The sequence below is a fragment of the Tachysurus fulvidraco genome, chromosome 2 (genome assembly GCF_022655615.1).
Source record: "Tachysurus fulvidraco isolate hzauxx_2018 chromosome 2, HZAU_PFXX_2.0, whole genome shotgun sequence".
Lineage (NCBI taxonomy): Eukaryota > Metazoa > Chordata > Actinopteri > Siluriformes > Bagridae > Tachysurus > Tachysurus fulvidraco.
The window spans coordinates 19,429,018-19,449,877 of NC_062519.1; the positions used below are offsets into that span (position 1 = coordinate 19,429,018).

Here is a 20,860-nt window from a genome sequence, read left to right on the forward strand (position 1 = left end):
GTGTGTTGATCAAGAGGTTGTTCTCCTCAAATCTTCATAAAGCATGTACATCTCTAGATGCCTTGGGATCTTCACAGGGTTGGCATCTTCTGTCTGAGGTCTGAAACTGGGAAGTCGTGGCCTAATAGTTAGAGAGTCTGACTCCTAACCCTAAGGTTTTGGGTTCAAGTCTCAGGCCAGCAATACCAGGACTGAGGTGCCCTTGAGCAAGGCACCGAAACCCCCAACTGCTCCCCGGGCGCCGCAGCATAAATGGCTGCCCACTGCTCCGGGTGTGTGTTCACTGCTGTGTGTGTACAAAAGAAGCAAGTGGCGAAGAATCAAACAGAACATCGTGATGTAAAAGGTCTTGGAATGATTTACACATGAAGTCATCACAGTAAAGTGTGATGTTATAATGATCACAATGAACCGTTATATAAGATCCTGTCATTGCATCATTTAAGGATAAATATTTGTAAAAAAAAAAAAAAAAAAAAAAAAAGGTTCAAAAGGTCAAAGTTTTTTGTGTGTGTGGAAAACTTCATGCTAAAATCACGTATCTTGTACCGACCCTGTCCCTGCAGGACCTTTCATGCCGCTAGGTGTTTGCTTAATCTTTTGCACACAGAAGTACTCTCTCATCAGTGTCATTGAACTTGATCTTTAATTTCTTATCTTTCACACAGACTCCGTTGTTACTACTAACTTGAGATCACTATCTAATGTACATTTTTGCATTAAAATCCTTGTTATTCACCTTATTATAAAGTTCATTTGGATTTCACTAAATAACCTCTGGAAATGTGTTTATCCTTGGAGCACTGGCATTCAATAATGTTAACAGTGTTCACGACTTTTTGTCAATATTGCGCAATAGACTTGGTGTCCTCTTTGGCAAAAACATTTATACACTCGTTCCCTGTCTCGCTCTCCACGTGTCCCATAATCACTAATTCAGCCATGTGTCCAATGTAACCTGAGGTCAGGAGTTGGCAGATGCAAGTACAAGAAATCTATTGTGTAATTTACAAAGAAAACAACCAAAAATAGTGAAAAAAATATCGATCAACGTGATACAGAAACACCATGGGGGCACGGTGGCTTAGTGGTTAGCACATTCGCCTCACACCTCCAGGGTCGGGGTTCAATACCCGCCTCTGCCTTGTGTGTGTGGAGTTTGCATGTTCTCCCCGTGCCTCGGGGGTTTCCTCCGGGGACTCCGGTTTCCTCCCCCGGTCCAAAGACATGCATGGTAGGTTGATTGGCATCTCTGGAAAATTGTCCGTAGTGTGTGATTGCGTGAATGAATGTGTGTGTGTGTGTGTGTGTGTTGGCGCCTCCATCCAGGGTGTATCCTGCCTTGATGCCCAATGATGCCTGAGATAGGCACAAGCTCCCCGTGACCCGAGAAGTTCAGATAAGCGGTAGAAGATGAGTGAGAATGAGTGATACAGAAACACAAAGAATGAGACAGAATCTGTAACTTAGACAGGAAACGAGTATGAGTGTTCAGCGAACATGTGATTCCCAGGGGCTGATAGGAAGTGTGCCATAACATGTAGTCGAAGCTAATAAACAAGCAGAATTCAGCACACAGACACACACACAACTATATTTCACAATCATACTGTATACAGCGTCACTTGAAAGTTTGTGAACTCTTTAAATTTGTATATTTCTGCATAAACATGACCCAAAACATCAGATTTTCACACTAAAAGTAGACAAAGTGAAGAAGTCCTAGTCAGACAAGTGAGCCAAAAATATTATAATTGGTCATTTCTTTATTTAGGAAAGTGTTCCAATATTAGATATCTGTGAGTGGCAAAAGTATGTGAACCTCTAGGATTAGCATCAAAGTCTGATGTTCATGACGCGTGTCTGTTGAAGTGGATCATGGCAAAATCCAGCGAGAAGGTTGAGGTTACAAAAAAGGTTATAAAATTATCTCAAAAGTGTTTGGACTCCCCAAATCGATAGTCAGACAGATTCTGTAGAAATGGAAGAAAGAACCATTTAGACCATTGTTACCCTCTACAGAAATGTTGAACCAACAAAGATCACTCCAAAAGCAAGACATGTAACAGTCTGTTGGGTCAGAAAGGAACCGAGGGAAACTTCTAATCAACTAAAGGAGAAAGGAGGTGAAAGCCACTACTCTCCAAAAACAACATTGCTGCCCATGAAGTTTGCTAAGGATCACGTGCACTAGCCAGTGGACTGTTGGAGAAATTGTGTGTGAATGAATGAGACAAAAATAAATCTTTTTGGTTTAAAATGAGAAGCATTAATTGTGGAGAAAATAAAATACTGAATTCCAGCATAAGAACCTTATACAGTACCTTCTGTGAAACACGGGGGCAGTCTTGGCCTGATGGTTAGAGTGGGTTCGAGTCTCCGGACGGCCACTACTGAGGTGCCCTTGAGCAAGGCACCGAACCCCCCCAACTGCTCCCTGGGTGCCGCAGCATAAATGGCTGCCCACTGCTCCGTGTGTGTGTTTGTTCACTGCTGTGTGTATGCACTTTGGATGGGTTAAATGCAGAGAACAAATTCTGAGTATGGGTCGCCGTACGTCACGTCACTACATGGTGGTGGTAGTCTCGTGCTTTGGGACTGTATTGCTGTGTAGCCCTCTCACTGATTAACTGGCTCTAATCTGTCTAGGGAAATAACTTTATACGTGAGAGGCACATATAATTTACTAATTTATTAAAAAGGTATAATGTGTACTACCAAAGTTACCCAAACTGCTGTATTTAACCTCGGGCTTCAGACTTCAGTGTTTCTTTAATTGTTCTCTTCTATCACTCAAAAATAATAACCACCTAATAGTAAAAGCATTCGTACAACACAATAACATAAACCTCAAAAAAGTTACACAACAGGCCTTTCACCAACCTCTTTCCTTAAAGAAGCAATCACAGGAGATTGTAATGTAGAACCAATAAACAAACATTTATTCTCTCAAACAAGTGTAAATAAAACAACCCAAAACCCCACAAACGTAATGTTACCCAGCTGGGATTTAAATGTCTCGTTGGTGCACTTAGTTGGAGCTCATGTGAATGTATGAACACTTTATACTGTATTACTAACGAAATCCAACGGAACATGGAAACTCAAAAGTGAAGCGCCCACCACCCAACGATGTAAATGAGGCCAAGATGCAGTAGAAGTCTCCACCTGGCCTCAGGTCTCTCCTGCCGAATTTCGTAGCCTTAGTTTCCCCGGTGCTCACACACTGTACACGACCATTCGAGTTGCAAACCGTTAAGCACTCAGATGAAGAGAACTTGCAATATTCTTTGTCTGTCGCGGGAACGCACGCACGCGGGAACGCACGCACGCGGGAACGCACGCACGCGGGAACGCACGCACGCGGGAACGCACGCATGCGGGAACCATGCGCTCCTCAGAGTTCATTCCGGTTTATTTTGTTCTGCAGTCTCTTATCTGCTAGGTGTCCTTTTATGCCGTTAACTCAGTTAGGGGGTTTCGATGCTATTTTTCCCTGAACACTGTGGCGATGTGCGCACGTTTTTCAGCCACCTCGTGTCCTCCGACCGACTCATTCACTTCACTTCCTCGTTTTCTTTCACTAACAACCCCCCCCAATCCGTTATGTCCCCATAACGAGGTCAAGGAATAGTGAAACAAAACTGATACAGGTCACATTACTAACATAACACACCAGTTATGGTTATTAGTATACTTTCAAGTTGACATTTTCAAAAAAAAAAAAAAAAAAACCATGAACAAAATATGCACAAAATAAGTGTAGTCACTAGAGAACTATGTCCGCCGGTAATGACTGAAGGCATGAAGGCATGTTCATACACAAAAATACAGTAGAACAGTATCTAACAGAACATGAAACTTTTACTTTAGCAATGTTAGGCTCAAACTTTGGCTCCCCAAGAGTATCATAATTAAAACGCTTAGGAAATGTTCTTATCCTCTCCGACCTTCTATTCTCGTCACTTACTTCAATAGAAATCCCTGGGTTTGTTATACTTATTTGCTCACCTGAGAGCTCTTGTACATCATCAATACCGTCATCATTACTGGTATCTGAAACTTTATCTGCATTCTGCAAATCATCAGTAGGTTTCTCAGGTAACGGATCAGACTCTATAAATGCATCAGCAATTTCAACCATCTAATCAGACAGCTCAACACTCTCATGCACATTAACATCTTCCTGACAAAGTTCTCTCTCAGGGACCAGAGAAGGTTCTTCAGGCATATGAACCGGAGTTTCGTAGACATAGTCATCACTATCTGAATCAGAACTCTGAAAATCTCTGCTCTGCTCTTCCTGTCTCTTAAGAGCACTACCAGCCTCAGGTCTCAAGTTCTTAATTTGCTCTGTTTGCCTTCTTTTTCTCAAAATCCTTCTTTTGGGCTCCAGAACATCATCAGCAGTATGCTGCTGTCTCAGCTTTTGACCGATAGGAAGATGATGATTTCGATGGAGAATCTTAACCTCCCCATCCCCAACTTCAGGCTTCAACCGAAATACGGGTAGGTTTGGCATCGGACTTTGAACAATGTATGGCACCTGGAGTGAGATGTGAGTAATGAATTCTCTGGTCATACCTCCTCTTATTCCCATCATTCTTCTTTTCAGCAGCAGCCTCAGCCAATTTAAAGGCAGCTTGTAATTCTCTCTGCATGTTCTTTACATAACGCTGGTAAGACTTAATGGAGGTACCATCACTCGATACACCAAAATTTAGATCAACGGGGAATCTGGCTTCCTGTCCGAACATTAGGAAGTATGGAAAGAAAACTGTGTCTCTCTGTCTTCCACTCCTGGGTGAGGACGACGAGACAACGCATCAGCATCTATGTTTTGGTTACCAGGCCTATATTTCAAACTGAAATCATAGGACGACAAAGCTGATAACCACCTATGCCCTGCGGCGTCTAGTTTGGCAGTGGTCAACACATATGTTAATGGATTGTTATCAGTCTGTACCTCAAACCTTGCCCCATAGAGATAGTCATGTAGTTTGTCTACAACAGCCCATTTTAGAGACAAAAATTCAAGTTTGTGCACCGGATAGTTCTTTTCTGATGGTGTAAGGCTTCTGCTGATAAACGCTAGAGGACGCAGTCCCTGACCCTGATCTTGATACAGCACCCCTCCTAAACCTTCACAACATGCGTCTACATGTAACACATATGGTAGCTTGGGGTCTGCGAATGCCAGCACAGGAGCTTGTGTAAGCCTTTCCTTCAACTCCCTGAATGCAGCTTCACAACCTTCATTCCACCTATTACCAAAGGGATCTGATGCTTTGTAAAATACCTTGTTAGGATTTTCTGTTCTACCCCTTTTTAGGTTTTTGTTTGGTAAACAACCCTGCAGCAGCTGGTTCAAAGGTTGAGATACCTTAGAATAGTCCTTTACAAATCTTCAGTAATAATCACTGAACCCTAAGAAAGAGCGAAGCTCAGAAACGTTCTGTGGTCTAGGCCAAGACTTTACTGCCTCTATCTTAGAGGGATCAGTTGACGCACCTTCCTGAGAGACAATGTGACCAACAAAAGTATCAGAAGGCTGACAGAAGATACACTTATCTAATGACAATTTGAGTCCTTCACTTTGCAAATGGTCAAGCACTTTGAGAAGCCGTTGCTCATGCTCCTCCAGTGTCTTTCCAAAAATGATGTCGTCCAAATATACTAACACTTCCAAAAGGTTCATATCACCAACCGTCTTTTCTATGACCCTTTGAAAAGTCGCTGGAGCCCCGGAAATGCCCTGAGGCATCCTCTCAAATTGGTAGAACCCCATTGGACAAATAAAAGCTGTCTTTTCTTTGTCAGCTTCACACAGTGGAATCTGATAATACTCACTTCTGAGATCAAATACACTGAACCACTGACTTCCATTTAGACAGGCCAGAGCATCTTCAATTCTGGGGACTACGTATTGATCTGGGATGGTGCGACGATTCAAGGTTCTGTAGTCCACGCACATCCTTATCTGCCCATTCTTTTTCCTAACTACCACAATTGGCGAGGCATAAGGACTGTGGGACTCAGAGATAATACCAGCATCCTTTAACTTCTCCAAGTGTTGTCTGACATCCTCAATGTCAGCTGGAGTGAGTCATCTTGGTCTTTCACTAAAAGGTCTATCATCGTTAACCCTAATGTTGTGTTGGGTGCTTTTCGAACAACCTACATCAAACTCACTACAAGAGAAAACATCTTTCCTTTTTAGCATCTCTTTAGTCAGCTTTCCTTTCCACTCCTCAGGTACCGGGGAATCACCAAATTCAAAGGAGTCCAAGGTCAACCATGTTTCAGTGCTACTTCCTTTAGAAACAGAACGCACAACATCAACTGGAAACTCATTAGCAATGCGCATACCTCGTTTCAAAGTGACAGGGCGAGTGGAGACGTTTCTGACTGTGACCCCAATTCTTTTGGAGTGTGCAGCCATAGCAGGTTGCACTTCTGCCCTTACCAATAACTCTTCTGGAAACCAGAACTCTTCGGGCTGATCTACCAAGACTGTTTTAGCAGCCAGTTCTCCTGGGTATCGTAAGATTCCCCTAATTTGCCTACTTTCCCCTGGACAGATTTTCACAGGCTTAAACCCAGGAAACCACACAGTACCTTGACTGTCGTCAACTTTAACATCAGCACTGGCAATGACCCGTTCATATGCATCTTTAAGTTCTGGATGTACTGTCAAGGTATGAAGAAAATCGTTCCCAATTTTCTCTTTACGTGCCTCAACAAGTCTTTTCACCACAGATATGTTTGTTCCCACCAAAATATTAACTTCACCTCTCACAGCGGGATCAGGACAAACCAACACGAGCGCATCAATGGTTTCAACCACTCCAGCTACAGACCCTTGAAATTCAAGCCTTAGCAACACACAGCCATCATATGGATACTGCTGGGAACTCAAACCCCATATTTCCAAATTCTCAATCGGCGTTAAGGGCAAATGCTTAAGATACTTGTTATAAAAGGATCTGTATAGAAGAGTGACTTGTGAACCACTGTCAAGCAAGGCTCTGGCATAAACCCCTTCTATCTGAATGGGACGGATCGAGCTAGGACAAACTAGCCCTGCTGGGAGAACAGACTTTCCTATTTTTACTTGTTTGCACTTATTGGAACGTGTCTTACCCGGAGCATCAGCCCGTTCCTCTACCGAGCCCCGGGGAAGTTTCCCGACTGCCGTTTGAGTTTTATAAGCCGTTCATTCACTTTTCTCAAATTTTCCTCATTCACACAATCCCGTCTTAGGTGCCTATACCTATAGGTACCTACACCTGTAGCAGAAATAGCTTATGCTACCCCTGGCTCTATTTGTTGATTGTCTCTCACCAGTTGCTAAGCTATGACTTTCAGAAGACCCATGAGTTACAGTTTCAGTTGCTGCAGTCAATAGACGAGACATCTCACTCTTTAACCCCCTAACTTCCTTCTTTAGTCTCTCAACCTCAGACTCAGTAGGATTGGTTTTAACAGAGATCTCACTCTTGACAGAGGATGCAGCAGACAAAGCAACATTGGCCTGAACTGAGGTTCTGCTGTGCATCATATTTTCTTCCTCTCTGACCTGTTTCAAAAGATCAGTGAAAGAAAGTGGGTCACATAGCTTGTGTGTCATCCTGAACTGTAAAGCTACCATGTCAGTTGGAAATGCTCCTCTGATTATCTGCTGCATACGAAGCTGATTCATTTCAGAGAGATTAATGCCTCTTTTGCGTAACACACTGTGCATCAATTTATCCAATCTCAATATGTATGCTGAGAGTTTTTCGCCCTCGTTCTGAAAAGTACTCCTAAACCTCACTATCAGATCTGCAGCCCTTTCTGTGGTACAAAATACTGTCTCTAATGCACTGAGATAATCACCAGAGGAAGCTGTTGGATTTGCAACCTTTTCAAACCTCACTATATCGGCTGCAGGACCCTTAAGACACTCAACAAGTCTTTGTTTCTTAAGGTTGTCAGAACACTGCCACTCTTCAAGAATGCGAGTGGTCTGTTCAACCCATGCTTCATACTCATCCTCACCACTGGGTGTAGGTGTCACCCCAGAAAACATAGGCAGTTTCCTATAGAGCTTGGACCCTCAGCAAATGTAGCCACATTACTCTTCTGAACCAAGGAATTAATGGCACAAACAAGCTCAGTGCTCAGGCTAAGTGAAGGAGAAACCATACTCTGAACATCAGCTAAAGATTTGCCCTCTTTATCGAGGAATGAGAACAGTTTAGAATGAAACTCATCCCCCCTATTTTGTTCATATGTTTGAGTTATGACATTAACGGTCTGGGTATACCAGGTAGGTACATCAGATCCTCAAATTTCAGCATGAATAGGTCTCTCAGAAACTTTCCTAGCAGTTTCAATTAAAACAAAATGCTGCTGCTCACCCGGATCAGAACGATGACCACGCACTTTGCATTTACCCATACCTTGAACTTTATCAAGCACATTGCACACTATCATATCTTCACAATCCGAACATACGTTGCTCAAAATAAGTGCATTCTCAAGCTGAACATCTGTTTCTCTACACCATGCAATGACCTTATTTACCTCCATGTTGCTCATCTGTGCTGTTAGATAGTATTAAGATGAATAATAACTGCTCAGCCTTAAATGTCTTAACCACTTAAATCAACGAAAGAAGATTCCATGCATCAAACAACCCATGACTTTGATGACTTTGAATAAAAAACAGTGATCTGAATCCCGGACGAGCCCCCACGAATGTAGCCCTCTCACTGATTAACTGGCTCTAATCTGTCTAGGGAAATAACTTTATACGTGAGAGGCACATATAATTTACTAATTTATTAAAAAGGTATGATGTGTACTACCAAAGTTACCCAAACTGCTGTATTTAACCTCGGGCTTCAGACTTCAGTGTTTCTTTAATTGTTCTCTTCTATCACTCAAAAATAATAACCACCTAATAGTAAATAATAATAATCATCACCTAATAGTAAAAGCATTATTGTACAACACAATAACATAAACCTCAAAAAAGTTACACAACAGGCCTTTCACCAACCAATAAACAAACATTTATTCTCTCAAACAAGTGTAAATAAAACAACCCAAAACCCCACAAACGTAATGTTACCCAGCTGGGATTTAAATGTCTCGTTGGTGCACTTAGTAGGAGCTCAGGTGAATGTATGAACACTTTATACTGTATTACTAACGAAATCCAACGGAACATGGAAACTCAAAAGTGAAGCGCCCACCACCCAACGATGTAAATGAGGCCAAGATGCAGTAGAAGTCTCCACCTGGCCTCAGGTCTCTCCTGCCGAATTTCGTAGCCTTAGTTTCCCCGGTGCTCACACACTGTACACGACCATTCGAGTTGCAAACCGTTAAGCACTCAGATGAAGAGAACTTGCGATATTCTTTGTCTGTCGCAGGAACGCACGCACATAGAGTTCATTCCGGTTTATTTTGTTCTGCAGTCTCTTATCTGCTAGGTGTCCTTTTATGCCGTCTGCAAACTCAGTTAGGGGTTTTCGATACTATTTTTCCCCGAACCTGGCGATGTGCGCACGTTTTTCAGCCACCTCGTGTCCTCCGACCGACTCACTCACTTCACTTCCTCGTTTTCTTCCGCTCCGCCCCCTGACCTCCAGAGGTCAGTGAGAAACCCACCTCATTGCTCAATACAAAACTTTATTATTTTTTTTATAACAGTATTTCCCTTACTTATTTCTTTTCTGTTTGAAAGTAATCATTTTTACCGATTTAGTGCAAAATAAAACACAAACTAAATAATTATTAGACCCTTATTTTAGCAGGGCTCTACAGCTGCATCTGGGCCTGGACATCTTACCATCGTTGATGGAACAATGAATTTAGAGTTATACCAGTGATCTAAATGAAAATGGCAAGACATCTGACCATGAGATGAATTTCAATAAAAAAAATGGGTAGACATACACCAAGATAATGATCACAAGCACCCAAGTTTGTCTACCAAAGAACGATTAAAGAGGAAGAAAGATAATGTTTTAGAACGGCCAAGTCAATGTCCTGACTTTAACCCACTTTAAATGTTGTAGAAAGACCTTAATTAAGCAGTTCATGTGAGGACACCCAGTAAAACCCCAGTGTTGAAAATCTTCTTTTCTGAGGAATGGGATGAACTTCTTCTAAGCTGTTGTGTAGTGAACAACAGTCACTGGACACTTTACTTACAGTTTTTGCCACACAAGTGCTTACAACTGATAATGAAAGTAAAGGTTCACATACTTTTGCAAGTCACAGATCTGTAATGCTGGATCCAAAAATATTATACTTCTTTATTTAATTATGTTTGGTTAATTTAATGACCACACAAATGTCCAGGTCTACAGGTGTTTCTAATAAAGTGGAGATATGTGTATGGTTTTATGTTTTTAGGCAATATCCACTTATTTTCTGTGCCACCTTTCCTACACTTTCAATTACGTTTACAGCATTTAGCAGATGCCCTTATCCAGAGAGACTTACATTTTTATACAACTGAGCAATTGAGGGTTAAGGGCCTTGCTCAGGGGCCCAGCAGTGGCAACTTGGTGGACATGGGATTCAAACTAACAACCTTCCGATTCCGATAGTCCAGCACCTTAACCACTAGGCTACCACATCCCCATTACAAAAACTCAGAGGACTCAGGACACAGTGGGGGACAACGAGTCATTGCAAGGCACAACCACATACCATTAAGATGTAGTTTAAAGATAATAATCAGCCTACATCAAACAACTGGGTAATTAAAGCCGTCTAATACAGGGAGAACTTAAAGGGATTGAACCCTCAACCCCAGAGGTAATAATAATAATAATAATAATAATAATAATAATAATACATTTTATTTGAGGGCACCTTTCAGACTCTCAAGGTCACCTCACAAAACTACATTTAAACGCACAGCATAATATAAAACATGCAAATAGACAACAAAAAAAAAGTAAATTCATTCATTCATTCATTCTCTACCGCTTATCCGAACTTCTCAGGCGTCATCGGGCATCGAGGCAGGATACACCCTGGATGGAGTGCCAACCCATCACAGGGCACACACACACTCTCATTTTCCAGAGACGCCAATCAACCTACCATGCATGTCTTTGGACCGGTGGAGGAAACCGGAGTACCCGGAGGAAACCCCCGAGGCACGGGGAGAACATGCAAACTCCACACACTCAAGGCGGAGGTGGGAATCGAACCCCCAACGAGGTGTGAGGCGAACGTGCTAACCACTAAGCCACCGTGCCCCCCACTAATAAAATAAATTAAATTAAAAAATAAATAAAAAAGAATAATATATACGGTAATAAAAGAAAATAATGCATCTCTAAACATGTGAGTTTTGAGTCTGGATTTAAAGGTTGCTAAAGAGTCTGTACCTCCGATGTCAGCAGGGAGACTGAATGCTCTAAGAACCATGATGGACAGTCGAGCTGATGGTGTGGCTTCTTCTCACTGAAGGTCTGAAATCTTCATGACGCGGAATACAATTGGAGCTGGTACTATCTCTGGATGCCTCAGGGATGGGTAGATCAAGTGAAGCAAGTGGAGATGAATAAGCATAGCTGCTGTTCATAATGTTAATATTCATAATGTTATTTTTATTTGTTTTTATTATCCAACCATCATTTCATCCAGAATGAATGTTTAATAGTTCATTATTTTGGTTCCACTGATTTATACAGCGTTTGCAAATAGTTTTCTTTCCACTAGGACGCAGTGTATATGCATCTGAGGTGTTCATGTGCCCCATATATCATGCAATGGAAATCTGGAGCATACTTTCTCAAGGCTGAGCCACTATGTAGAGGAAGTCTGTCTCCCCTGAGTCATTTCGTTAGTTCTTGTTAATCTAAAACCTGATTGCCCCCCCTCCCACTTGTATTTCCTGTTATGATCTCCAAATCAGAGCCAGTCAACACAAGTGAGCAGCTGACTGTTAAAAGCCCAGCAGAGCCAGAATATGCAACACAGGAGTGCACAATTCTGCCAAAACTATGTTTCAGACAGCAGACGTTTTCCAACAGTTTCTTCAGAAAACATTCATCATCCTGAGACCCTGCATGTTTCATCAATGTTCATTTGAACGATTATGTGGATATTGGCAAAGCCGTGACACTTCTGTGGAAAAGAAACCCACAATGTTTTGACACAGTAAAATTAGATTATAAAGATAACATCCAGTTATAAAGAGGTGAAGCGATTGTGGTGAGTTAAGGTCTCGGTTCCTGATGTTAAACACGTTAAAGTTTTCCTATCTAAGCAGTCATCACCTCCTATCTAACAATATTAGGATGAACACTCTGGACCACACCTTATAGATTCCTTCTGCTATATTTGCTGTCTATCAATTATTGTGTGTTACTTTTCTACAGTATATGATTAAGGGTGAGTTATAAAATGTGTACATTATTTAGTACTGTTTTAACTCAAAAAGAAAACCACACACACACACACACACACACACACACACACACACGCGCGCGCATACACATGCACACACACTCACACACACACACACACACACACACATATATACATTCACACACACACACACACACACACTCACTCACACACACACTCACACACATTCTCACACACACACACACACTCACACACTCACACACACACTCACACACACACACACACACTCACACACTCACACACACACACACTCACACACATTCTCACACACACACACACACTCACACACTCACACACACACTCACACACACACACACACACTCACACACTCACACACACACACACACACACACACACACACACACACACACACACACACACACACACACACACACACACACACACACACTCACAGAACACAAGTTCATGGTAATCTTAGTGTTTCTTTGGAAATTGGAAATTTCTGTGGAAGATGACTTAATGGGAATTGCGTTCAACAAAACTAGCTTGTTTATTGCATTCATTTTATTTTTATGGATATGTCCAATGTTGTGAAATTTCTCTAAAAAACTTGTGCATTAAAGGTTTCTATTGTTCGCCTTTTAACACATTGCAGCTGCACTTTTTGTTATGCTGTGCTCCTGTGAGTAGGACTTGCATATTTGCCAGAGCTCCACAGCTCAGACCAAGGAACAGGAGGCTCGTTCCCAGAGCAGGATAGCGGACGAGTGGGGGGTGGGGGTGGGGGGTTATGGGGATAAGGGACTTTTCGTTCCTATTTCTTCCCATCTGTTTGGCAGATTGTGACTAAAGATTATTAGACCCATCATACCTGCTTTTACTCGCACACACAACACTATAGCTGCACATTCTCAGTCCTAAATGCAGTGCAAACTCGCATGCTCATAAAGCTTTATGATCGTTTTTTTCCATTACATTCTGGTAATTATACCTCACTTTAGCATGCAAAAAGTCTCCAACTGAAAAAAACAACAAGCTCATCTAGACTTTTAACCTATCTACAATTCACAAACATGTTCCTGCAATTTTTGTTTTGTAAATCAGGTCACACTTTTTTCTCTACAGTAAAACTGTTTGACCAGTTAGTCTTCCCAGCAGATTTTACTGGTATTTACTTTGAAACTTTTCCTAGTCCTTTCAGCACCATACTGAAGTCCCACCAATTCTCTCTGTGAAGCTGCTTGCAAGTCTCTTACATAACATTAATTTATACCATTTTAGAATGATTTATTTCATTCGCTTATTCTACTGGGTTTTGGGGAACCTACAGTAGAGCCAATCCCAGGAGAGTCCAGGAACAAGACAGGATAATCCTGATCAGGATGCCAGTCTATCTCAGGGTACAATCACACACACACACTACAGGACAGTTTACAGATTCCAAACAGAATGACTTTGGACAGGGCGAGAAAACTGGAGTATCTGGAGAAAGAAGAAAAACATGTAAACTCCACACAAACACACATGGCGGAGGCAGGAATCGAACCTTCAACCCCGAAGCCCTTCGATTGAGTTCATATATACAAAAAAAGGTTTCATTTCATTTTTAATCATTGTTCACAGTTATTCTAGGACTGTGTCACTTTGTGGTGCTGATACATATTTGCCCCTAAATCTAATATCTTATGTGTTTATTCCACAGAAACAGAAAATCAGAAACAGAAAATCAGAATCAGTTTCGACTTCATCTGAATTTCATTAGATTCCTGCCAATAAAAGAAAGAAAGAAAAAAAGATGATTGCTTTTCCTTTTCACAATATTAACATTTGACAAAGTCTTTCATTGCAGTTCTTAAGAAATCCTTAAGAAACTTAAAGTGATCCCATGTGAATAAATTGAAGGCCACTTTATACAATATCCACATTTGGATGGAATAAGATAATATCTCTTAAAATATTGACAGAACATTAGGCAATATTTTATAAAAACGTTAGGAGCTACTGGTGGGATTAACCGTGTAGTGATTTAAAGACAAAGAACAATAAGAAACAGAACTGGTAGCCAGTTTGATTACATAAAACATCACAAGATATCTACACTTTATTAATTATACTTTGAATAACTTCTAGCAGCTTAAAATCACGCATGCTTGTTATACTGGTCCCACTGGGAGGGATGATTTTAACATTGTAGAATCTAGAAAAAGTTGCATGGTGACAATAATGTAATGTAGAAAACATGCCTTCAAGTATAGATCATGAAAAGGAAAAGCTTATTGCAGAGTAGCACGTCACTGCAGGTGTCATGTTTCTGACCTGCCTGTAGGTTGAGGTGATAACATCCATCACACGGTGAACCAGGCTGTGCTTAGACCGAGGGGTTCCTCATGGGGTTCCTCATGGTAAGGGCCTGGTTTCCAACCCAGCTGTACGCCAATATGATGATGTATAAGTTGTTGATGGCCAATGGCCACAAAGGTTATAAGCCCCCAGCAAGGTGCCACTACAATATATACTCCTTCCACAATTATAAAGCAGCACACCAGATCTAGGTGAGCTTAACGTTACTCAGGTGCCACAGTTACAGGTAACCGGTCCAAGTGTGACAATCTGTGTGAAAAATCCTCCAATGTGTTCTGTGAGTGCTGCAGCAGAAACCAAGGCAGAATCTTACAGGCCACAAATAGAACTGGTTGCAGAGAATGGAACGATTTAACAATTCTGTGCAATGTAAACAGATTCTGTGGTAGAAGCAGCAGATGGAATCAGCCTGTACATCCACATCTAAAAGAATGTTCTGCAAATCTCTGGCAGGAAGAATCATGTTTAACAAAGAGTTGATTTGGCATCTGGTGACAATACAGCATGTATAGGTGCACACAGTCTCTGTCGAGCTCTATATGCCACTCCGGAGTGCCCAGTGTTCTGAGTTCCTAGCCTGATCCTTTCCTCTTACGGAGCTACTTCGTCAATCCATATGTTCTACCCCTGGTTGGAGTCTCGTCACCCGGTGGTCACCCTGCCAGGGATTGATCTACATGGTCATCAGTGTCTCATGGGGTTGCTGTGTATGAAGCCACCCGGAGACTGACATGTCTTCTTCTGTACCAATGTTGTGTCAGTCAGCTTTATGTTCTGGTCTTTATCAGCAATCAGGTCTGAGCTGAACTCAGAGTTTACGATGACCCATTAGTTCCTCAGGAGCTCTCGGCTGCACTGTTATAAACTGTTGTAGAAAGGACATTATTTACATTTACACTATTTACTGTAGAGTGTCACCCAGATGAGGATGAGGTTCACTTCTCTCAAGGTTTCTTCCTTCTTTTAAATTCATTTTAAACATTAATTGTATATATTGATTTATTTTTTTATCCTTATCTTTTCTTATTATTAGTATTATATAATTATTTCTTTTTCTCTCTCTTTTGTTTCCATACTTTTGTAAAGCTGCTTTGAGACCATGGAAATTGTTAAAAGTGCTATACAATAAATTGAATTGAACTGAATTAAATGGTGAGGCTTACCATGGTGGAGCTTTTAAGGAATGTGGAAATCACCATCAACTACGTTCCACCAGGGTTACTTCTGTATTTTTTTACAGCATTTGGCAGACGCCCTTATCCAGAGCGACGTACATAAGTGCTTAAATCTCTAACATTGAATACATTAATGCTGGTTCACTAGGTTACATACATAAGATACCATGAGTTTAAAACATTTGTTCAAAGTTACAATGAAAAAGTGTCAAAAGTTGTTTTTTTTTTTGTTTGTTTTTTAAATGCAAAAGATAAGGAAAGAAGTGCTAATTGAAATGTTTCCTGAATAAGTAGGTCTTCAAACACCGCTTGAAAATAGCCAGTGACTCAGCTGTCCGGACATCTAGGGGAAGTTCATTCCACCAAATTGGTGCCAGAACAGAGAAGAGTCTTGTAGTATACTTGCCTCTTACCCTGAGAGATGGTGGAACCAGTCGAGCAGTGCTAGTAGATCGGAGGTTGCGGGGTGCAGTGCGAGGAATGATGAGGGCTTTGAGGTAAGAGGAAGCTGGTCCATTTTTGGCTTTGTAGGCCAGCATCAGTGTTTTGAATCGGATGCGTGCAGCTACCGGAAGCCAGTGGAGGGATCGCAGCAGTGGGGTGGTATGCGAGAACTTTGGCAGGTTGAAAACAAGCCGGGCAGCTGCATTTTGGATCATTTGCAGAGGACGGATTGCGTTCATAGGTAGACCTGCCAGCAGTGCATTGCAGTAATCCAGTCTAGAAATGACAAGAGACTGAACAAGTACCTGAGCAGTCTGTGTGGACAAAAATGGCCGAATCCTTCTAATGTTGTAGAGAAGAAACCGACATGAGCGAGTCACATTAGCAACATGAGAGGAAAAGGACAGTTGATTGTCCATGGTTACCCCAAGGTTGCAAGCTGTGGCTGAAGGGGAGATCAGATCGTTGTGCGAGGATATAGCAAGATCATGACCTGGGGATGAATCACCTGATGATCAGCAGTTCAGTTTTGCTAGGATTGAGCTTTAACTGATGAGCAGTCATCCATGATGAAATTTCTGCCAGACATGCTAGATCCGGTCAGAAGCTGTGGCATCTGAGGGTGGGAAAGAGAAGATAAGTTGTGTATCATCAGCATAGCAGTGGTAAGAGAAGAAGTCACATCTGAGGAGAACTTGACAAGAAGTGTTCTGTAAAAATAAAGATCTGCATCAAGTTGTGATTTCTTCCACTTTCTCTCTGATGATCTTAGCTCTCTTCGATTGTTGTGCAGCACATCTGAAAGCCAAGGAGCAGAACAAGAAGTTTTCCTGGGTTTAGTGAACATAGGGCAGAGGAAGTCCATAGTTGAGGAAAGAGATGAGAGGAAAGTATCTGTGGCTGAGTCCAAGGGTAGTGAGGAAAAAGACTCAGTATCAGGAAGGGAAGAAAGAGTGCCAGAAGCTACAGATGAAGGGGAGACAGAGTGAAGGTTGCGGCGAGTAAGAGCGAGGGGGTGAGAGGTAGTTTTAGGTAGGATAGGTAGGGTGATGGTGAAGGATACCAGGTGATGATCAGAGACGTGTAGTGGGGTAGCAGTCACGTCTGTAGCTGGAGAAGGACGGGTGAACACCAGGTCCAGGACATTGCCTCCTTTGTGTGTGGGGATGTAGCTGTTGAGTGTGAGGGAGAAAGAGTCGAGAAGAGGCAGGAGGGAAGAAGAATGTAGCTTGTCAGAGGGGAGGTTGAAGTCACCAAGCACTGTCGGGGGGGAGCTATCGGAAGGGAAAGCACTAAGCAGTGAGTCCATTTCTTCCAGGAAGTCTCTTAGGGGACCAGGAGGGCGGTAGACAACAATGATAACAAGGTTGATAGGAGAGGTAACTGAAATGGCATGGAATTCAAAAGAAGAGATGGTTAAATGAGAGAAGAGTAGGGGTGTAAAGCACCATTCTGTATCTGACTATTATTTGAATTCACCACTATTTTAAAATAGATAGAAAAGAATTTAAGGGCTGGAAAAACAAATCTCAGTTGTATTTGACTGTTTATTTTTTTTCTTTCACACTTTCTGTACCTCATTGGCACCACACCGTACCCTAGACATCAAGAGTGATGTACATGGTCATATCTCTCTGGTCTGTGCCAAGATGGAGCTTGCATAGGGACGGTATTTCCCCCCAGCACAGGGAGTATCTGAACTGGACACTGTTTCTATAAAATGGCCAATGCAAAGGCAGCAGGAACAGCTTGTATTTGGCCTTTGGCTTTTAAAGAGCTTTATTTTGGCTGCATGACTAGTTAGTTTCTTGGAACTGCTCAGATATGAAACTGTTTATATGGAGGAACCCAGCTAGCTTGGAAAACAACCAATATGAAAAATGAACAATCACTCGACTAGCAGAATGTAGCAAAATTGTGATGGAGGTTTGTGAAGGCTCGGAGTTGCTGGAGATGGAGAGCATGATACAGCATGACAGTAGCATGGTGCCACTCAACCTTTCATATCTTCATAGGTCCACAGGATAATGAGGACCAATGACTGCACCATCAAGGCACTGAAGCATCAATCAAGGGACTGAATGGTTCGACACTGAGCTATGCTAAATCATCCATATGTGAGTGAATGTCCATGTGCATGGTTTCAGGTGATGAACTGGTGTCCCATCCAGGGAGTGTTCCAGTGTGACTCTCAGTATTACCGGGACTGGCTTTGTAACTTTACCCCGGATAAATTAAAGTATAAATGAATTATGCTGTGCTTACATGTTCTAAATTTGTCATGTACTATGTTCTTGTATATATCCTTCATGAATCCTAATGTACACAGTCATGGATGAACACATATGTGCAGCTTTATACTGGACTTTAGGGAGTAAACAATTTATAGTTTGTTTTACGCTGCACTGGAAGTTAAACTACTGTCCTGAAAAGGACCAGAGACATAACTCAACCTTCTTTACAGAACTTTAATGACCTTCTCTTATATAAACCTGTCAGTGCAATCACTTTCAAGAACCCTGACGTTTAACCTTGCTGCGTGACCCTGAACCTTCTTTCCTGGCCTTTGACTAGTCACTTTGGTTTAACTTAAAATGGTACAAATGCTAATTAAAGTGTTGTGATTTCTTTGTTTTTGTAAACTATTGAACGTCTGATTATTCAGTGCAAAGACAGCAGTCTGGTACAACATTACAGGCTAGAGTACTTCACATGTGAAAATAATAAGATTATACGTTACTTATTCAATGTCATGTTCATAATAGAATCTTTAAATAAATCAGTGAAAATGAAAAGAAAAATATTACAGTAAAGGACAATTTACTGTTGTTACTGACCCCAGATTTCACTCCGCACACACACACACACACACACACACACACACAAACACACACACACACACACACACACACACACACACACACACACACACACACACACACACTCACTCTCACACAAACACACACACATACTCACTCTCACACAAACACACACACACACACACAAACACACACACACACACACACACACACACACACACACACACACACACACACACACACACACACACACACACACACACACAACGAATGAATATCTCCAGATTTACACTGAGCCTCCAGTATTAAATACTGATTAGTACCAGATGTTTTTCTTTCCTGTTCTTCTCTCTCAGTACAAAATGCTTTCATGGGTTGAAAGCAGAGAAAACAGCAGAAGCATGAGATCAGTGGAAAAAGCCTGCACTCTCCTGTAATAGAATTTTCAAACAGCAAAGAAAATGCTGCTTTGGGAGAAATCTGTTCGTCTAATTTCCTACATTTACCACCAGGCAACAGTTTTTCTCAAAAAAAAAAACAAAAAAAAACACATAAACATTTACTCCTCTGGAAGACTCGTACTCACTGATAATACTAGTGCTCACTGTCACACTGACTGGGGAAGTCGTGGCCTATTGGTTAGAGAGTTTGACTCCTAACCCTAAGGTTGTGGGTTCGAGTCTCGGGCCACGAACGAGAACGAATTCTGAGTGTGGGTCACCGTACTTAGCCGTATGTCACGTCACTTTAATTACACATTTATTGATCCCTGACAAATTTGCATGCACCAATCTGAACATGTTGCACATTCATCACCTGCTCATGAGCCAGTGGCTTTCCCTGTTTATTCATGTAACATCAAAGCTTTCTCCTTTACCTCATCTTCCTTTGCGAGAGCATACCGTCCTCATTACTCTCAGCCCTCACCATTGACATTAACATGGGAAAATCCTGTCCAGTAGGAAAGTTTGCTCAGTTTTTCCCTCTGCTTTATTTAATCACAAAGTGCCCAGTGTGTCAAGCCTCCTTTCTTGTCCATTCATTCATGATGTGACTTTATGGTGTTTCATTTTATAATTACTCTTTTAATGTCATAGGAAAAAATATTTTATATATATATATATATATATATATATATATATATATATATATATATATATATAAAGAAATGAGTGAAAATCTTGAAAGATCTCACCACTATGATTCCAATACTGTATAATAATAACAATAAACGTTTTGCAAGGGCTTAAGAAAAAAAGGGGGGGAAATTGTATTAGACTTATTGTGCCTTGTTTTTTTTTTTCACACATCAACATTCAGTTAACAGTTTACATAATTATGACTCATACTTCTGACTACACATTGGTGGCGCTGTTTCTCTTCCAGGTTTTTTTAATCTCATCCCAGTCACTCCCATTTTGGCGCTCAGTGAGTTCAGGTTGCAAGTCTAATATTGAAGAGAAGCAGATGTTTGGAAAGCTCTTCCATTGTGCAGCAAAAAGATCTATCATCAAACAGCCTAGTTCCTCTTTCTCACATGCCCTGTCTGAGAATCCCTTTCTCTCTACAACTTGTCAACTCAGTACTCTTAAAATTTAACATGTTCCAGACACACTTAAGTTTCTCAGCTATTCTTACGCAAATTCTCCTGCGTCC

The 20,860-nt window shown here is 41.4% G+C and overlaps 1 long non-coding RNA gene across 1 annotated transcript; it reads right to left on the minus strand.

The window, feature by feature from the left end:
- Positions 1 to 1,390: 1,390 nt before the first annotated feature.
- LOC125140748 lies at positions 1,391 to 3,539 on the minus strand. Its single transcript, XR_007139991.1, has 3 exons — positions 2,928 to 3,539; positions 2,325 to 2,883; positions 1,391 to 1,973 (listed from the first exon to the last, which is right to left on the minus strand). It is a non-coding gene; the product is annotated as an uncharacterized LOC125140748 (long non-coding RNA).
- Between the last annotated feature and the right edge of the window lie 17,321 nt (positions 3,540 to 20,860).